Source organism: Tupaia chinensis, unplaced genomic scaffold, assembly GCF_000334495.1.
Source record: "Tupaia chinensis unplaced genomic scaffold, TupChi_1.0 Scaffold000281_1, whole genome shotgun sequence".
NCBI classification, from domain to species: Eukaryota; Metazoa; Chordata; class Mammalia; order Scandentia; family Tupaiidae; genus Tupaia; species Tupaia belangeri.
Window position 1 is genome coordinate 2,835,226 of NW_006159764.1, and position 19,250 is coordinate 2,854,475.

At 36.4% G+C, this 19,250-nt stretch overlaps 2 long non-coding RNA genes across 2 annotated transcripts in view; one reads left to right on the top strand and one right to left on the bottom strand.

The window, feature by feature from the left end:
- LOC102496695 (uncharacterized) overlaps positions 1-19,250 on the bottom strand; it is a 68,333-nt gene that overhangs the window by 35,938 nt on the left and 13,145 nt on the right. The gene's annotated exons all lie outside the window — the stretch shown is intronic.
- Positions 15,748-19,250, top strand: part of LOC114008079 (uncharacterized) — a 54,611-nt gene continuing 51,108 nt past the window's right edge. Inside the window, exon 1 of the long non-coding RNA XR_003549641.1 lies at positions 15,748-15,890. This is a non-coding gene — a long non-coding RNA (uncharacterized LOC114008079). The remainder of the gene's footprint in view (positions 15,891-19,250) is intronic.

Here is a 19,250-nt window from a genome sequence, read left to right on the forward strand (position 1 = left end):
AACACTCCTCCCATGGGGAATGGGCATGCTGCCATCCCCTCCTTTTGGAATTTTGGCATTTTGGACAGGTGCGAATATGCAGGACTCTGTGTATCCAACCTGTGGACTCCAACTGCCTTAACCACTAGGTCATGGGGACAGCCTGCTTTCAGAACATGTAGTCATCATGTCAGGAAAGCATCCTGACATATTCTCATTATTACATGATCACTCAGATTCCATTTCTCTATTACAATTTTAAAAATAAGTTGTATTCTTTAGTTTGAATGTCTTTTTTCACTTAATTCTACCAGAAGATTGTTAGGATTTAGGTACAAAATACCAAGAGAATTACCCGCATTATAAAGTGGGTAGACATGAAAGCTTTTTATACTTTTATTTCAGTTAGCTAGGTATAATTTGGTAATTGGGTGGAGGGCCAAGTAGAAAAACTATGCTGTAGATCATATTTTAAAAAAATGTAATTTGTCTGGTTATTTCGGTTGACTATGCTTTCAGAATTTGATCATTATCATTTAATATCATATTGGGATGTTTTCAAAGCTGCTGTGTCAGGCACAAATTGTTCTCTTTGAACTTGATGTATGTCAAAAGAACTTTGTAGTTAAATATAGACTTAAGTTTTCAGGGCTAAAGTATGTCTGCTAGAAAAATAATAAAAGTTTGCAGAGACTAATCATTTTCAGAGTTTCGAAACAGCAATTAATTACCAGTGTGATCCTCTCTCTCTCTCTCTTTATTTTATAACATATTATCTGTTTAGCTTCCTACACTACATACATTGCAAACACATTACAGAACTTGAGAATTTAATTGATTCAATATCTCTGAAAATTGCTATTTAAATGGGTAGGGGAAACTCATTATGTGAAAGATGGAACTAAAATTATTGGATGTAAGTATTACGATTGCCTTTAGAAAACCACATTCCAACTAAGGGGAATAACATCCTGTCGCTAAAGAATGCAAATCTTTCAATAATATTGAGATTTGGTAAGGAATCAAGCAAATGACTAAAATTATTGCAGACATGAGAAAAATCATGCATGGAAGTAATTTGAGTCATAATTAATTGAGAGAGATTTAAAATAAGGAGAAGTAAGTGTGATTATGTTTCCACATACTCTTGTAAAATAATGTTGAGCCCAATTCCGTCACACCTGTGAGTCACATTAACAAACAATGTCCTAGGATGGGAAGCACTCTTAGGTAATTGATAGAGTATAAAGTTTGATAGTTAGCACATCTGGGTCCTAATTCTTGCTCTGATATTTACAAGGTATATAAATATGAACAAACAATTTCAATTCTCTAAGACTCTATTCTGTCACTTGAAGAAGAGTTTTTTGTTGTTGTTGTTGTTGTTCCTGCTACCTTCTTTCCTCCGGAGATAATTAAATAATTTATTTGTAAACAAGACATAAATAAACTTCTTGTGGTAGTTCCAGGCTAAGAGTAGGTGCTTCAAAATCCTAACTAACTAGAGCATCCTGGTAGATAAAGTTATTTAGATACTGTTCTATATCATGTGATTTTTTAAAGTAAAAGATATTTAGTGACCTGGACCTGGGGCTCTCAATGTATTTTTTTCCTCTGCCATATGTGAGGAATACTCAACTGTCTTCTATGGAGTAATTCCTAAAGCCTCCAGGGCACTGTGTACCTGCGTACATGGGTATATGTGTAAATTACCACAGGACTCCAACATCCATACTCACTTCTTCTATCTGCTGTTTTACTTGTAATTAATCTCCACTTGTAACCACAAATATAAAGGAATTTAAATTTTACCCTTATTTGACTCTGTTGAATTCATTTCAGTTTTAACAGGTAAATAATATATCATTTCAAATTTTAGTAATCTTAAAATGAAAATTTTACAGACATAATCTTGAATATTTATTGTCGTCACCAAAATGTTATCTTTTATTAGGGGGACATGCATAAAATAGTATCAATTTTGATCAATAATTCTAATTTATGAGCTTCACTGAGGCTAATAGCTCACTCATTTCCCTGTTACTTTTTGTGGGGAAATGCAGTTTATGTTTCTAATATGTTAAAATAATTTATACATTCATGTGGTTACTTTTTCTCACTGACTCTCATAGCTGATTCTGCTGTTTTGTTTTTGATTTTTATATGGTAAACATGAGGAAATCAAAGAAGCTCATTCATACGAACGCTAATGATGGGGTTTTGATAGAACTGAAGGTACTTAGGCTGTATCCTCAAAGCCCCTAAGACATCTAGAAGCCTCTGCCCTCTGTCTATTCTCTGTCTTTCCTCATCCCTGCTGCCAGCCTATCAAAGCCACTTTGTCTTGAAGTCAGAACTAAAACATTTGACACTCATAGCACTTCTTTTTGCTTGAGTTGACCCTCAGTCAGCCAATGGTAAAGAGAATCATTTCCTGAGAATTTGTTAGGATATTTTAATTCTATACGATGTGTGATTTTGACAAACTTTGGCTAACTTGAACTAAAAGATACAAAACGAAGAAAAAGATTTTGGTCAAAACTACTCCCACAGTTCTTGAATACAGTCTAAGGACTGTTAGAATGAAGGCTTACTGCTATAAGGTTTAAGTGGTTACGGAGCTGAATTCCACATGGCCGACCATGTAGTTTGAATCCTGGGCCTTGTAGCTTTAAAAACACCATGGAAACATGAGCACACATGCCCCAAATCCTGATAGGAGGAGAAAACAGAGTGGAAGTAATTTTGGTCTAAACAAGTCCCATCGTATGAGGTGATTTCTCTCTCTCTCTCTCTCTCTCTCTGGAAAGCACAAATAGCTTCTAGCAAAAAAAAAAAATTATAACAACCTGTTTATTTTCTTCATATCTACTCAGTTATCAGTATAGCAATTACATATATGACAGTTAAAGAAATGGACAAAATACAGCACCTTTGGAACAGGTTTTTACAGGATAATTTATGTGAGTAAAATATTTGCAGTACTATGATGTTATTACTTTCATATATATATATATATATGTATATATATATATGTGTATATATATATACATGTATAGCCAGAAGGTGATTGCATTTGTCAGAGAGAGGAAGAAAGGGCAGTCCCCCAATGGGGCATGATCTTACCTCAATCCTTTTTCCTCCATTTCCCTATCACTTCAGGACACTGTCACACACAAGCAAATGGTATGTTTCTCAAACTGCCCGGGCTGGAATTGAACCATGGTCAGCTATGTGCGATCTGGCTCCACATGAGTGGCATTTAATCCCTGTGCAACAATGCCAGGCTCATATGTTATTTTTATTAAAGGATTTTGTTTGTCTTATTTAGGCATTGGCACAAAATTATAAGATAACTACATATGGAGGTATTTTCCTTTTCCTTTTGCTGTAAGGCACATACACTCAACAGAGAGAGAGAGAGGGGGAATGTGAGAACTTATCCTCCAAGTAGGATGGCCATGACATAGTCCCTTTTCTTCCATTCTTCTCTTGGGATTTTGGACATATACATATATACTCTTGGCATGATTTTCAAGCTGCCGGTCTGGGTCCGAGACTTGACCTGCAAAGTCAGCCATATGGGAACTAGTGCCTGAAACTTGACGTCATCTGTTGGCTCCATAGAAGGTCTTTTTAAATATCATTCTGCACATTTAATCCACATTTCCTTCTTTCTTATTGTTTATGGATTATTAAAAAGTGTTTTAAGATGCAAATACAGAAAATTTCCAGGCAGAATAGGTTGGTGAAGCTGATGATAAATTCTTATTTAGATATTTTTGTAAAACAACATTTGTTTGCATACTCCATATACCTACTTCTATTTATGGACTAAAGCTGACATAGGTTTCATCTAAAAAAGAGCCAATGCAGAGAATAATCTGGAACAAAATCGTAATGTCCAGTTCTGACACTCAGGCTTGGTAGAAACACAAATGCAGATGGCTAGAGCTTGAAAGCACTTCATCTGTATTATTCAACTTATAGATCAAGAAATCTTCATAGAGAGTTGAAATGATTTGTCCACTCCAGAAAAAAAGCTCAGGTTTAGATCAAGATAATATTTATTGCAGAGATATTAAATGCCAAAAACTCTACTTCTATGGCACTTTGAATCCTATAGCAATCTTATGAAGTGGACATTTTTATCCCTATTTGACAGATAAAGGAGATTTGAAAATGTGAAGTGGTTTCCTGAATACTGCTTAGTTAGCAAGTGGTTAATCATATTTACACCTAGATATATTTTTCTACACATAATACAAAGCCAATAAATATTTTTCTAGTTGACGAATAAATAAGGAACAGAGTTACAAGAAAAATTTCAATGTATGCCTGTTCCACAACACACTATTTGTGGAATAGCTTCATTATATAATTATTTGTTTTAGATCATCCCATTCACAAAAGCTTAATGGACTTGTGTGACCTCAGTTTAGCATTTTCCATTAAGATGAATATAATTTTAATGACACACGTCTTGAGTAAAGAAATGATCTACAATTATTCATAATTAAATATATATGTGCAAATTCCAGATACATCAAAAAATGATGCCTTGGCCTAATTAACATTGATTTATGAGCTATCCAGGAAATGGCTAGGAGTGGGCAGATATTGAAGTCGTTATGCACTTTCACATTATCCCGAAATGGAAATAAGTGTATATTTCATTGTTCACACATGTGGCTTCTCTTGTTATAAAAATTAGAATATTGGGACATGATTCGACAGTTTTGAATAATTTGCAACCTAAAGCACTGGTAGAAAGCATAATCAAATATATTTTTGAATATATTATTTTAAAAGTTTAACCAATTAATTTTTTTTCTTAAAAAATATTTGCCAGAGATGCATGCACTGGTCAGAGAGAGAGAGATATGAGAAAGAGAGAGAAAGCAAGAAAGCACTACTCATGGGGAATGGTCACATTGCAATCCTTTTTCCTCCTTTTTTTTTTCCTTTTGAGATTTTAGGCACTAACCTACATGTGTCCAGGGTATTTCTTAAACCACTGGATATGAGACTTGAACCATGTAGTTGTCTATATGAGATCTAGTTACCTTAACCACTAGGTCACAGACTGGCCTAATTTGACCAATGTCTAGGTAAAGATCACAGATAATTTCTGGGGGTGATATAAATTCTAGATTTTTAAAAAAAAATCCATGTATCTTAACTAAACTTGAATGCAGTCTTCTCATGCGTTCTGTATTTATTGTGTGGAAGATCAGAATACAAACACTATAATATTTTAAAGTAAATAGATGACCTTTCTCAGTAAGTTTTTATCATACATATTTATGGTGGAAAGTTCTGTAGATGTACAGTGGACAGGAAAGGATGAACATATACACAGCAGGATTTCCCCAAAGCAATAACATCTTTAAGAAGGAAGTTAAAGATTTACTTGGAAATACAAAGCAGAGCATGTCAGGGCTATTATGTAGGACATGGGGCACACTAACCCTGTGGGACTTGGCTTGCTTCTCTGGGAAACAGGTTACAGGAGACTGTGTGTGGTCTCCTGGACTTAAGGACCCAGAGTGCCAGGTTGCTCAAGGTGTTTTCCAGCAGACCTTGGGCCATCGCCGCACAGGATGACTTTGACAGAGCAATTGTATGGATCGGATTCTATAGCAATGAGTTATAATAAAGTTACATGAAAATAATACAAAAAAAGATGAACATTCATATATGTCAGTCTATTATTGCATTGCTAACAGAAATACCTGAGACTGAGTGATTCGTGAAGAAACAGGTTTACTTGGGTGACTGGAAAGTCCAGAGGTGCAGAAATGGCATCAGGCCAGTCTGTGTCACACAAAACTAACAGAAGCAGAGAGAATGGCAGACACGGGTGGAGCGGGAAACCCAAGGGGAGTATCCTTTCTCTCATAACCACGCTTGAGAGGACGTGCCCCTTCTCTAGAGAGCTATGACTCACTCCGTCTCTCCCCAGACAGCCTTAATTCGTTAATATCAGCATCGCTATTTACTAACTATAAAAGCTTTATCAGCGTTTTTTTTAATCTCTCTGAAACTCAACTTTTCTATGTATAAAAGGGAGCCATAAGTAATATTTACTTTGTAGAGCTATAAGAAACAAAAGTAAACCCAAGTTGACTATTTTGTATGCTAAGCATATAGGAAGTGGGAGACAAAAGAAGCCATTATTATTTTAGGCCTCAAGACAAAAACGTGCAATAAAAATTATAATCCACCTGACTTTCAAGATAAAAAATAACTTCCTCATGTCTATGTGGTCCAGTATGATTGATATGATACAAAAACAACTCCCTTGAGTCAAACTCATGGCTACTTGGTCTAATAGTTAGTTGGTGCTCTTCATACTGTAGCAAAATGTGAACATCACAAGACGACTACTTAGTGCCGGGCGATATTCTCAAGGTGTTAAATAGAAAGGTGTGCAGGAGTGTCCCTACCACCCAGTGCAAAATCCACCCACTCTTGATCTCATTTTCCTATGTGGCTTCAATTCATAAGTGAAATCAAAGAATATAATCTATGTGCATGTGTGTGTGTGTGTGTGCATGTGTGTGTGTCTATAAAAGCCTTTTAGATTATGATCTAAACTGGATTCAAGTGAGAGCACGGGAAGCTTTTCTCTGGTCACAAAACTACTTAACTTCAGTTTAATTCTCAAGTAACTAACCAATAGAGGGCATGAGAGCACTACCGCTGTCATTGGTGCTTGTCCAGTGTAACAATAATTTCCCTCTGACATTCCTAAAGCACTTAAAATATCATTACAGCTGGTCTTAGTATTTGTAATTGCTCTACGCGAATGAGTTGCTGAAATTTAGTGTATTAATAAAATGCTGTAACTCTCTGCAATATTAATGAATCAAGCATTTTGATTAGCGAGGCATGTGTAGGGGAAAAAGTTGAGAGTGGGTATTCAAATGAAAGTAATTAAAATGAACACAGAGATGGAAATGAAAACGTGACGCAAATAAATGGCCCTATTATGGCAAGATAACAGAATGCTGTTGAGGCATTTTCACCGTAACCAGGCTGACCACTCGTTAATTGTCTGCCCCTTTGCGCTCACATTTTCCACTAGAAGGATTTCTGTCTCCGCTCTTTATTATAATAGACAAAACGTAAAGGGAATAGTCCAGACGAGTTTGGGGGATGAATCTTTAAAATAAATCACCATCCCGAAGGCATTTAAGAGTATACGACTTATTTCTGTTTATAAAATACTAAATACAGAATGATGATCTGTTTTGCGATTTTCCCTTCAGATGTTGCTGACCAATGCATGCATGGATCAGGAGAGGGTGACGAGGGAAGGGGTCCTGTTTTGTTGACTGCCTTCCATGAAGGAATTTGAGTCCTCAGAGCCCTTGTACAAGCGCTAGAGCTCTGTGAACGTGACTTTGGTCTTGGGATTTTTCCCAAACTTGCCAGAAAGGCCTTTTTAAAGAATGGAAGGGCAGAGGATGTGAATGATTTGCCTTTTGGGTGAAGCAGGACAGGCAGAGGTAAGCCAAACAGCCAACTTAAAAGCAGGGACAAAGTGAACTGCCAGCTCTGCTCTGTGCTTGCTTTTTAGTTCTTAACACACCTACTCCTCTCCCCAAAGGCGACTTACTCAATTGTCACATTTCAGAATTCTCTATCAGCTGTGGCATGAAGAGGAAGATTTTCAGCGAGCTAATTTAGCTCCATCTTTTTTTTTCCTCATAGTATATTTCTCTGGGCATATTATAAAACTGAGTCTCAAACATGCCAGTTCTGTGTAACAGAATGGCTATTGTGTGTTACCTATGTGCTAAGTATGACAGAGCTCAGTTGTAGGAAACATGTCTATGTTCTTAGCATCCTGGTGTAAAGAAGACTTTGCAAATTTTCCCTTATGGATGACTTTGGGAAGATTTTTGTAATTGGCTTAAGTCAGGTTTGTTTAGGACTTCTCCTACCCTTGACTTGAAGTGGATTACAACTCTAAGGAGGATTAGAGACCAATCAGAAGATTGAATGAGAATGTCTGGACACCAGGCCTACTCAGACTGAGCGACGATGTGAAGCAATTGTCTGTTCTTTACCATTATAATTCATTACCAACATTTAGTAGGTCATTAGGAAGGTCATGATGTATTTTTACATGTCTTCCTATGCAAAATGGGTCATGACTTTTCCGACAACACAATAGTTTGCTATTTCTGCTTCTCTTCCCTATTCAGCTCTAAAGACTTTTTCTCCCTCTATTGGTTCTCTTTCTAATCTTACATATTGGATCCACCTCAATTAAATTCTATAATGAAAAAAACAGCACAGCAACAACAAAAAATTCTATAATGAGATGCCAGAGAACTCGGTTTAGAAAAAAAAAATCTACAATAAATGTATCAGACAAACTTCTGATTTGGTAATAACAGTATGAATAGAGTTTAGAAAGTTGGTATTGTTGTGACAATGTTCACTTCTCAGAATTTAAAAAAAAATATGTTTTAAAAAAATTAAAGTCTGCATAGCAAACTTACTCTTTTTCTTTTTTTACAAGTTTATTTCTTCTGAGAGAAAGAGAAATGGGCACCTCCGACAGGGTCTTCATGCCATGAGCCTCAGGCAGATCAGACCACAGGTACGTGCAGGCATGTGCCCAGTGCACAGGGAGATCTCAGGGAGATCTCAGGAGAACTCGGGACTCTCACATGTGTCTTCCTCAGTCTGGAGCATTGTGTCACCACTGGGCTACTGTGACCGGCCTATAAGCCTATTCTTTATGATAACGCTTTCTGTTTGTTTTTGACTGTGGTCCTAATAATTTTTCTCTAGTCTGTCTTCTCTTGCCCAGTTCCTCTTGTGATCAGCAGAAATCATCTGGTCAGTAGCCATGGAATAGAGTGAAGCTCACTGGCCCATATGGCAATTGAACTTGAAATCTTGACCTCATTAACACCATGGTCCAACCAGCTGAGCTAACAAGCCAAGAAAATAAAATTAGACACTACATGGAACTCACATTTAATTGCATTTTCCTCTTTGGGGCTCTTCATTATAACCACTTTGACTAATTATCAGCTTCTAAAGGGTGAGTTTGGAGTCTACAGGGCTCTTGTTCATTTCGCCCCTTCTGCTGAAAATACGATAGCATGAAAGTACAGGCAGCAAAGGCATAGGCCTGGACCCGCCGCATTGTAGCACTAATATTCTTTATTAGAGGCCTAAGTTGCAGGTGTCTAACATCCCAGGAGGAAAGCTCTGCATTGTTGGCAAAAGGAGTGATAGGTATGGTCTCAGCAGCTCATAGATTTATTTTCTGTGCACCTCCTGCTAGTCAAATCTGTTCTGCCGTCAGCTCCTACCACACTCCATGTATTCATACTCTCCTGTGAACCCAGGATTGCAGACAAAACCTGACTTCTAATCATGCTAACATTCTGGTGCTCCAGTCTAATATCTGAAGCTCAAATCTATTGTGCCCGGAAATCTGACTTTCTAAATAGCATGTTCAAATAATAACAATCTGTGAGTCTTTATAATTAATCCAGTGTTCTACTCATTAGGGGGCAGTGTGAACAGGACCTAATTCTTTCTTTGCCTGAATTGTCAGGCATGGATAATAATAGTTTTGCTAAATTTAATTCATTTTAATTAATTAACATTTTGACACATATGCATTTGTAAATTCCCTAGGCGTTTACTAGATTAATGTTTCCTGATGAACCATCATGTCAACAGATATTGCGGCTGAAATGTTTAAATAGGCTTAATCTTTGAATGCATTGTTGGCATTACTTTATGATGTATTATTTAAGATGTTGGTCTTTGAGGTTGAGAGGTGCTGATGATTGCAGACTCATGGAGTGCCTCTTAATATGAACTTTTAGGTTGTATTCCTCTGTGGACTAAGACAATTTAGTGGAATAAAATGAATATTGAGCATTACGGTTGATTATTATAAACCATCTGGTATTCAAGTTCGGGAAGGGAAAGTTTTGTCTCATTTATTATTTGAAATAGTAACCATTACATTTATTTTCTTGGATGACAAAGCCAGATTTTAAAAATGATACAGAGAAATTGGGACCAGCAGATGGCATAATGGTTATGTTGCTGAACTTCCACATAGTCAACCACAGTTCAAGTCTTGGACCTGGTGGCTTAAAACTCACTCTGGGTTCATGTGCATGCATGCCCAAAATCACAATAGGAAAATGGAGGAGAAGGGATTGAGGTATGGCCATCCTCCCTGGTGTGTGATTTCTCTTTTTCTCCCTGTCTCTCTGGGAAGCACTCGAGCACTATAGCAAAAATCTCTCTTAAAAAAAAAAAAGAAACCTAGAAATTATCTACTGCACTTCATTTTATATATAGAAAGAAAGAAAGTAGAAGAAAAAAGAAAAGAAAGAACAAAATATAGCCACACAGAGGGAACGATCTGCAAGCGACTTGGTGTCAGAGCCAAGAGCAGAATCCAGGTCTTCAAAAATTATAGACTGAATTGTGTCCTGTGTCCCCCTTCCAAATTCTTGTGTTGATGCCAAGTGAGAATTTCTGAGAAGGTAATTAAGGTTAAGAAAGGTCATAATGGTGGGACCATAATTAAAAAAACAAAACAAAACAAAAGCAAAAACAAAAAAAACTGAAGTCCTCATAAGAACATGAAAAGAAAGGCTTGGAAGAAATGCCATTGAGACCACAGTGGGAAGGCAATTGTCTGTAAGTCGGGAAGAGAGGCCTTACAAGATGCCAGCCCCGCTGGGAACTTGATCTTGGACTCTCACCTGCAGATGTAAATGTCTGTTGTTTAAGCCACCCACTCTGCTGTATTATTTTATCATGACATCATGAACTAATGCACCAAATTTCTGCTCAAAGTTCTTCTGTTACCCTCAGCAACTACTGAGGCGAACAAAAAGCACCTATGATGCACCTCATGCAGGTGACTTCCTGTGAGCTTAGTAAAATTAGTTTTAAATCAAATAGTTGTAGTTATGAGAATGTTTGGCAGATATTGGAGCTCTCTGAGGTCCTCAGAACCTGGCCTTACACATGGGCACAGAGCTGGTACCAGCCTGCCTCACAGCCTCCTCCTTTACTCTTTTTTATTTTTTATTTTTTTCATCTTTTTGAAGAAACTCTCAAAAGTAATTGTCACTGAATACTTATCTCATTTGGTGAACAAAATCATTTTTCTGTCAGTGTTTTTATAAAGTCATCTTGTGGTCTTTAAGACCATGTTTAGACAGAAGCTATCAAAAACTACAGTAGAAACAGGAATTCCCATTGCACATGCCACGGTTACTTGCTCCAAAGGGTTTATTGGATTCACAGCCAATAGAACAGCAGATATGGCTCTGGCACAAAATCTCTAACCTGGACTAGAAGGTGATTCCATTTAAACTAACTTTTAAAATGTCACGAAAGCATAATTAATATTATTTGGAGTTGTCAAGGTATTTGAGTCACAGAGACTGCTGATCTTTTCAGGTTTCTTTCATCAGTGAAGAAATACAATGTTTACAAAAGAGCAACTTGAAATTTCAATCAGGATTATCTAAGGATCCTTTGTCCCCAGTCGGGATGCCTATGGTGATAGACATTGAAACTACTAAAGCAAAATACTTTAAGGGATCTAGTGACAGAAGATAAATATGATGTTTATTAGTAAGTTAGTAGCGCTTAATTTACAATTTCTTAGGAATTATCAATACAACCAATTATAATAAAAGAGAAAATTAGTTGTATGGCCTCTAGAGTACTCATTCAAGGAACTCTTTTATTTTCACCCCTTTTTAGCATCCATGTATGGTATTTACTCCTGAGTAAAGAATGTCACTACAGTAAGTGGTATATGGATAATTTGCTCTTTCTTTCTTTCTTTTTTTTTTTTTTTTTTTGACCTGGGTCTTCATAGTATATAGACAGGCCACTTGTGCCAATTGAATCACTGCTTTTTTTTTTTTTTTTTTTTTTTTTTAAGGTTTAATCAGAGGACTTGTGCACGTGCTGAATAGAGGCAGAGAGAGCAGAAGTGAGAAATCATCTCCTTGGGGGGATGGCCATGCTACATTCTCTTCTCCATTCTTCTCTTTGGATTTTGAGTGCATATGCACATGCACCCGGTGTGTTTTTCAAGTTGCTGGGTCTAGGACTTGAGCTGCTATCAGTTGTGTGGGAGTTCAGCACCTTAACCACCATGCTACCTGCTGACCCCCACTGGCTAGTTATTTAATTGGACTCAATAAGTAGTCCAATTCCTCATGGTGGCTTACAAGATCATACACAGTGGAGCCTCCTTCCACCACGTTTTCTCTTGTTCCATACATTCTAATCATACCGGTATTTCAGTTTATAGAATACATCAGAACTATTTCTTTTTTCTTTTCTTTTCTCTTCTCCTCTTTTTCTCTTTCTTTCTTTATTTTGTTTTTCCTTTCTTTATAATTTGCCAGAGGGTATAAGTACTAACTGGAGAAACAGAGAGAGGGAGAAGAGAAAGCACTCCCCACTCCTGGTGTTGGGCGGGCCATAATCCCTTCTCCTTCATTTCTCCTTTCTTGCAGGATTTTGGACATGCATGCACACACACTAGCATGTTTCTCAAGCTGCCAGGTCTGGAACTCAAACCACATAGTCAGCCATATAACCCAGCTGCCTTGAGCACCGGGCACAGGCTGACACACAAACCCGTTTCTAAACTTGGCCTTTGCACCTTGGCTCTGCATGAGAAGGTCTTTCATCAGAATATAACAAAGCTGCTTTATTTTCCCCATCTTCTTTGCTCAGATGGTACCTTTTCAATAAGGTCTTCATCACCTTCCATTTAAAGAACCCCTCCGTTCTCAATCACTATTTATCTTAGATAGCTCATCTTCAAAACATTTATTATTATTTATTCTTATATGCTTACATTTTTAGGGAAACATATGTCATGTAATCCTATCACAAGGGACTAGAAGAGAGTAATACATTTATCAGTCAGTTAGTTAATACATGTTACAAGTAAGAGTTACACTAATGGAATGGTTATTTGGGCATATATAGAGAGGATTACAGATGATGTAAATTAATTTTCAGCATCTATATTTGTGTCATGAGCCTTCATATCCTTCACCCTGACAACTTTATAGTAGACATCTGTGGAAGGATCTTTGTTTTCTTTATGGACAACTTTTATTTATTTACTTTTTACTCAAGAGCACATGTGCTTGCCAGAGGAAACACAGAGTGAAAAAGAGCACCTTTATTGGGAGTGTGATCACATCACAATCACTTTTCCTCCATTCCTATTTCTGTCAGGATTTTAGGTACCTACAATCACACAAGTGCACCAGACATATTATATAAGTTGCAAAGCCTGGGATTTGAACTGTGGTTGTCCATGTGGGATCAGGCTCCTGATCTGCTGAACGATGAGGTCAGTCCTCCCTTCACTGATATTTTCTAGTTCCCATAGGTATGATTTCAAGTTGCATGTCTTTACTTGTAATTATGGTTTAAAACAGGATTGAGCATCAGCTTTGATTCTAGAGTGCTGTTTTTTTTTTTCCATTTTGAACTTAAAAGTCAATGTCATTCCTGAGAGAAAAACTGCATAAATGCATAAATTGAAGTGTTTTCTGATGAACAGATACTCTTCATTTCTGTAGACCAAAAAAAAAATAATAACTGTTGAATGTATTTTCTAGTTTACAGTTTACAGATTCTTGTGAGTTTCACATATGGTTGTATTCATTTAGCCTATTGTGTGTCAGATACTTATCTGAGAACTGAAAATATTTTGCCTAAGAAATACACAAGTTCTTGCTTTTAAGTAGAGTATAGGTAGTGGAAAAGATAGAAAAACACATAAGCAAAATGAAATTTATAATTACAAAGTGTTCGATGCCACCACCAACTGAACTGTCTTGTATAGTAAGGAATGAGCTAGAAACCATCTGAAGAGTTCAGAAAGAGGTGCCTGATAAGGGTGAGTTTTAATTCAAAGGTAGAAAAATAAAAAGAAATTGGTAGAAATATGTATAATAATAGTATGGTATGAGACAATTTACTCCAGTCCTTTATTTTCATGAGTATCATATGGGAAACCATTTTTGAAACCAACATTGGAATTGCAATGGTCTTGCTGTAGCTGATATGCTTTTGTCTTACAGCTTTTCTTCAGAATCAAATGCCAAGTGAAAGGAGTACCTATTTTCTATCAGTAGGTTGGATAAGTTGTACACTGCAACCTGGAATCAATTGTAAATCTGACAGCCTCGTAGAATGTTCCGTTCACTTTAAACTGCCTCTGAGAGAACACAAGGGAGTTCTGAATAGTCTAATCACTTTTTACAGAAGGCACCTGTGAGTTTGCTAATTTGCCTCCGAGGAAGTCCGTGAAGAGGGAGAAGAGAACAGACGGCACTCAGTCGCTGAAGTAGGTAAACTGCTGTTTTTCACTTGTTTTCTCTTTATTCATCGTTTTGCAAGAGGAGCTATAAATTGCCTAGTAAAAAGGATATTTAGAATGTTTTATTCTGTTTTTTTTTTTTAATTTTAGTTTTATTCCTTAGAATCTGTGTGGTCTTGGAGAATATATTTGTCTATGCAAAAATAATTCAGAGACTTAGCGATGCTCCAGAATGAAGCATCATTATTTAATATGTTAAACAATTTCAAAGGTTAAAAGGCTTTGCTGTGTCAATAGGGTTTTGATACATAGTACACTTATCAGGGATATCCTAAAGGAACTACCGGTGATAATACTCTGGGCGCTAGTGAAGGAGAAACTCGGATTCTCACTTCTGTTAATAATGTAAACAAAAAAAGAACACACACACACCCCTAAGTGAGCTTCAAAAAGTTTGTGAATAAATGGAACAAAAGTTTAAGATAATTTTGGTATAAAAAATGTGAAGTCCATGTGTAGGTTTTTTATAATTCTCATTTTATATGAACTTTTTTGACAGCCTTTCAAATATATATGTATGCACACACAGATATAGAAATACACATACGCACACACATACACTCATACATGTATGTACACCTCCATGCACAAATGTACAGGTATCTACTACTTTGCTGCAGGTTACTTTATTGCACTTTGGAGATACTGCGTATTTTACACTTTGAAGTTTTGTGACAACTCTTCTTTGTCTGAGTCCACCAGTGCCATTTTCCTAAAAGCCTATACATAACTGATGTCTCTGTATAACCTGATGGTAATTCTTTTTTTTTTTTTTTTGGAGAGATTTTCGCTATAGGGGTCGTGCACTCGCGACAGACAGAGAGAAACATAGAGACAGAGAGCAAGAAATCACCCCCAAGGGGCGATGGTCATGCCACAATCCCTTCTCCTCCATTCTCGTCTTGGGATCTTGGGCATGCATGCACCCATGCCTGGTGTGAGTTTTAAGCCACCGGGTCCGGGACGTGAACTGCGGTCGACTAAGTGGGAGTCCAGCGACATAGCCATTATGCTAACTGCTGGTTCCCCTGATGGTAATTCTTACAGTATTTCAAACTCTATTATTATTGTATGTTGTGGAGATCTGTGACAATGATCATTGGTAGCACTATTGAAATTGTTTTGGGACATCATGAACTGTGTCCATATAAGATAATACCTGCCTGTGTTAACTTTTGGGTACTGGTTTGTCCCTCAAAGTTTCATGTTTTGGAATTTGGTCTTGGGAGGTGGTGATGCCTAGTGGTGCTGATTGGATCAGGTCACTGCTGATGGTTGCAACACTACTATGGACAATGATATCTGCCAAAACCCAGGGAATTCCAGCTCTGGTAAGAAGGGGCTAGTTTTCATGAGAGCTGGTTGCTGAAAGAGAAAATCACACAGAGCTTGCTCTCTCTGCACACACCTGCCGTCATCTGTGCTTCCGTCGGCCATGCTGTAGCCTACACCTTTGGAATTTTCAGTTACCAGAATTGTGAGTTTTGCAAATAATCTTCCATTCTATTAAATTCACCCAGCCTAGGACCAGCGGGTGGCATGGTGGTTAAGGCGCTGGACTCCCACATGGCCAAGTGCAGCTAGAGTCCTGGACCTAGTGGTTTGAAACTCATGCCAGGCATGTTTGTGTGCATGCCCAAAGTGCTGAGAAGAGTTTGGGGGAGAAGGGATAGCAATATGGCCACCCACCTTGGGAAGTGATTTCTCACTTTTCTACTCTCTTTGTTTGCCTATCTGTCTCTCTCTGGAGAGCTCACTCGCCTTATGACAAAAACCTAAAAATAAGGAAATTCACCCATTCTTAGGTATCTGTTAGCAATGCAATAACAACCTCTGATTGTTTGTACATACCTAAATGCATGTACCTAAATACCTATATTTGTGGATATATATATATAATATTATATATATATATACACATATATATGTAATAATTTAAAAAACATTGTGTAAATAATTTTCAACATCCATATTATTTTCATGAATAAACTTTATTTCTTCTGAAACTATATGCTTTGAAAAAGTAATTCAAAGAAGAAAATTTTTAATTTATTAAGATAAGGATGCTTCCTTATGATAATAAAGTCTTAGAAGCTGTTCAAATGCCCAACAATCAAAGCCTGGAAATTTTGTTTATTTTAATCTGTGCAATATTTTGTCAACCATGAAATAAAATTATGGAGACTATAGGACAAAATTGGAAAATATTTAAGCTAAAATGTTAAGTGATGAAGAGGAAGAGACAATTACATAATTTTCTCATTGTTTTCTCCTTATTCACTGAAATCACTCTCTTTTCTGTATTCCTTATCTTATTGAACTTTATTACCATAAAACACTGAATGAAGAATGTAGAAAACTTGGTTCCTTAATATTTCTCTGTCTGATACAGTTTACCTTCTCTGCTTCCACAGGTTTTGCTGTACTATATGTTCCTAAAATAGCCAGCTTAATGTTCCATCTTGCCATCTCCAGTTCTCCTTTCTCTAACAAGTGTATTCCATTCTAACACAAATGAGATCGTTTTAGGGCTTTGCTTAAGAGTTTTGAGAATCTTCCAGCATATATGGGATTAAAAGCCTCATCTCTTTTTCATTTCATTAATGGTAACAAACATGAACTTGCCATTTTTTTTTCTCCATATGTCTACTGAAGATTTTAAGAGTTGAGAGAGATTTTGTAACTTTTGGTACAAGAAAAAAAAAAAAGGTTATATCAAATTAAGGTCAGAGGTGATATACAAGATTTTGACTGTAATTACCCATGTAGAATATTTTGACAATGCCATCTATATAGCCTATTTTTTTAAAAAGAGAACTACATAATCTTAATATGTAAATATTTTTTGAATAAGAATACAGAAGGTATAAAAAGACAAGTTTTAGATTATTAATATGACAGTGGTTATGTTAAACATGTAGTGATTTATCATTAAATTATTACATTTATTTAACTTTCAAATATTTTTTAAGAAATAAGCCTGAGAAGGTATGTTTCTTGGTTTAAAAAGTTGGGTGTAGTGACATGCGCCTATTATATTCCCAGCTAGTAGGAGGCTGAGGGAAAAGATGATCTAGTAAGACCCTGGTTTTAAAAAAAATAGTTAGGGCCTAGACTGTAAAGAATAATACAACATCACTGATCATTTTTATGTTTTGAATTAAGGATTAGTGAGAAGAGAAATTTTTGCTTGCATCCTAGATTTCTCAGTTCGATTCTCTGGGATAATAAAATAAAATAATCTGGGCCAGCGGGTGGTGTAGTGGTTAACATTCTGCACTCCCAGATGACAAACCGTGGTTCAAGTCCCAGACCTGGCAGCTTGAAAATCACGCTAGTCATACATGCCCAAAATCCTAAGACCAGAATGGAGGCCATCCTCTCTTGGGAGTGATTTCTCATTTTCCCTCTCTCTGTCTTTCTCCAGTGAGCATATGCATAAATACCTTAAAAAGAAAGAAAAGAATTTAAGACAGATGCTCTGCAGAATACCAAATGTACTGTAGAGTGGAAGGTAATTTAAATTTTAATTTTTTTACGTAATTATTAGTAGATAACTAACAGAATAGAAGAGAATAATTTGGAGTAGCTTGCATTTCCTTAACCTTGCGCTGAGAGACAAGATACTGAGAGATTTTGCCTGCTCAGCATTAGGCCTTGAAACTGGATGTAAAAGAGTTAGCTGAGCTAAACCGCATGGTCATCATTACCTTTAGTCCTTGAAAGACAGAGTAAAGACTTCAGGCTGTTCCTAAATTCACATAAATGGAGCTAAAACATCTGCTCCTAGGGAGGCTAGGAGGAAAAATTGATCGGATGTACAGTTATCATTTGAATCTGCATAAAATTAAAACATTTAATCAATAGGTATTGAATAAGTAATTCGTAGATGGTCTGCTAAAGGAGAAATATGTTGCTGGCATATTCTTTTAGAAAGGTTAAGTATTGTCTTTTTCAATCTCTTTCAAGAACAATTAAAATTTTAATTAACAGAACCCTACTTTATTTGGCAAGAATTTTAAGCACCCATTTAGGAAAATGACTCTATTTACCAGTTACGACTGGGCCTGTTTGGCAAGTATTATGGAGAAAGGAGGCGAAAAGTTAAATTGCTTGCAGATAGATGCCACATTCAACTTTTCTTGATATCCTTACCCTATAACTTTTCTTTTGCTTCTATGATGTTGTACTCTTTTGGTTGCATAAAATATATAGAATACAGTGTTGAGTATTAAATGAATAATTAATTTGAAATAAATTTTCCATATTATTCATATTCCATGGTTGATATAATTCTGTGCTTTGCGCCATTCCTGCATGTTATATTATCCTTATTTTTTCAATCCTTTATTATTATTAACACAAGTAATAGAAATGAACTAAATGATTAGTAAACAGTAATTTTATAGAGCTAGAACATGCATGCTTATGATTAGTTACTGCATAATAGATTATCAATTTAAATAGTTGAACATCTAAAAGTTCTCAATTAACAACCATTGATCATGTGACTCCCTCTGTATTTTTCCACTATGCTTTATTATTTGAATCAGTTGAGATTCAGCCAGCCAAGTATCTCTTCTCTATTTAGCACTCTCAGTAAACTAGGTAGGTCTCCATGTCTCCCAGAGAAATACTTTCACCATTCCAGTCACCCAATGTATAATGATATTGGTTTACTTCTGCTCTTTTTGCAAAGCTAAGTTCATAAATTTTCTAGTAGCTTGTTTATTCATGGACAGACAATTAGATAATTAGACATACTCTTTATTTACCACATTTTTACCCTTTTCATTGCACTTCTTTATCTTTCACATTTCTGGTATAATTTCCCTAC